Source organism: Penaeus monodon, chromosome 19 (assembly GCF_015228065.2).
Source record: "Penaeus monodon isolate SGIC_2016 chromosome 19, NSTDA_Pmon_1, whole genome shotgun sequence".
Classification (NCBI taxonomy): domain Eukaryota; kingdom Metazoa; phylum Arthropoda; class Malacostraca; order Decapoda; family Penaeidae; genus Penaeus; species Penaeus monodon.
Window position 1 is genome coordinate 34,510,502 of NC_051404.1, and position 1,928 is coordinate 34,512,429.

Genomic DNA, 1,928 nt, shown 5'->3' on the forward strand with positions numbered 1-1,928 from the left:
TGTAGACGGAAGCACTAGTCAGTATGGGCGCGGGTAAACACAATTGCCCACTGCTCATGTTACTTGTATATATGTGTCTGTAATAATAACTATTAGGTGTATGGGTGCGGGGTAACCTGGTGAACCCCCATGGATTGCCAATAGAGAAGGTAGCGAATGAACGGATGCTGAGAGTAAATGAACAGACCACGGACAAAGACGTTCCAAAAGCTTGGCGCACCCTAGCGAAAGGGCTGTGTGCTAATTCTAGTCTCTGGTGCCATCAGGTGTTTCTTACTAGACAAGCCCATTCAATTTTGGGCTGGTCTGAACCTGGCCATTCTGGCAGACAAACTCGGATCAGCTGGTGAGGGAGAAAAAACCCGTAGTTGACAGCTGAGCAGAGCAGGCAAAGTGGCTCATGATGAAAGCTTTGCCTGCAGCGTAGACTTAGCTCAATCCCCAGCCATGTGAGGAACGCATGGCACGTGTGCTTCTGCTTGCAGGTTCTGCCATGTTTGTTGGGCTGCTTGTATAATTAGTAGAGAGACTAATGGAATTACACACAGCCCTGGAAATGAGCCTTGACCTTCCAATCGTTTGTACACTTGTTGTTATATTCTTAACTTCAGGTTGCATTTTGTCTATTGTTTGTAGTATGTACAGACCAAGTAAGGTATTATTTTTATTCATTATCATTACTTTTATGGAAAGAATGTGTTGACAAGTAATTACCAATCATGTGTATTCAAAAAGACTTGTACTAAGGTTAAAAATTGAAAACCCCATATGTACCAAAGTATAACTTGATTTTATTTTTGAAGTGGCCGACATGTAGCATGCAGTAGTAGTGGGCGGAGGAGGCAACCACAGAGCCACCCCGCTAACCCGCCCCGGTATTTAGCACTGCCTACTGCTCCACCCACCCTGGGTCCTCCCCCGGCCCTGGGGGGCATGGAAGCATTGGCACCGGGGCAGGTGTAGCTTGGGGGGGCCAGGGCCCCAGTCTCCCCCCTGCAGGACCCTGGCCCCTCCCTGGCATGTTGTCGCAAGATGTAACCACCAGAGATGAACTAAACCTTTCTAATGGCTGCACCTTGCCCTGCCTCCTTCCTGGTGCCTAGCCAGTCACAACAGCGGTGTTTGGCTAGGTACTAGTGTGTGGGCAGCAAAAGGTCAACAATACACCTGCTGCCCACATTTCCACCCATCCTCTGCAGTGCTTCAACCACACCAACTCGGTCCACTACTGTACTATTCATTAAGCTTCAGACCGAAAGAATAAAGAGGGATTTGTGTTTTAAGAATAAATATTTATTGAAACAAGTATTTATTTAATTTTCCTTTCACACTTGAAGATGGTAATATTTGCTGTTATACACACTATTATACTTGAAGATTTATAAGCTTTATAATTAATAATATTATTATTGAATATAAACAACTTTGAAATAAGGTCACATATACATATATAATGATATTGCAGTACATACAGAAAATGGTACTATGATATACTAAGATTAAGCCTCCTATCACTTATATTAAAATGTTGACAAAAAGAGTTACACAAAAGATGGCATAGTATAATGCTGAAAGCAGAACAAAATGATAATCATAAACCTTACAAGTTAAGCCAAAGATTTATCATATCTTCTCTTTTTGTTGTTCTTAGGTTTTGTTTCTTTAACAAGGAAGTACATCAAGCTCTAATGTTTGAGAAATTTATTTTCTTGAAGTGAATAGCAAGATGATAAAATATATGATTTAATTGAATTGAATTATTCTTAAGTGATTGATAGTGGTATGTGGATACTCCTAGAAAAAAAGTCTTTCAATTTGCTGTTACAGCTTGTACTCTATTCAGTATAAGTGATACCTTTAGTATCAGGAAAGTGAAACTTTCTTTGCCCAGGAATAGAAATTCAATCTTTCAGTGCATGGACAGAAAA

The 1,928-nt window shown here is 41.0% G+C and overlaps 1 protein-coding gene across 3 annotated transcripts in view; it reads left to right on the forward strand.

The window, feature by feature from the left end:
- Nucleotides 1-1,305, forward strand: part of LOC119585189 (guanine nucleotide-binding protein G(q) subunit alpha) — a gene marked incomplete at its 5' end in the record, with an annotated part of 38,133 nt that extends 36,828 nt beyond the window's left edge. For all 3 annotated transcript variants that reach the window (XM_037933837.1, XM_037933836.1, XM_037933835.1), the window contains 1 exon segment: nt 1-1,305.
- Nucleotides 1,306-1,928: the final 623 nt, after the last annotated feature.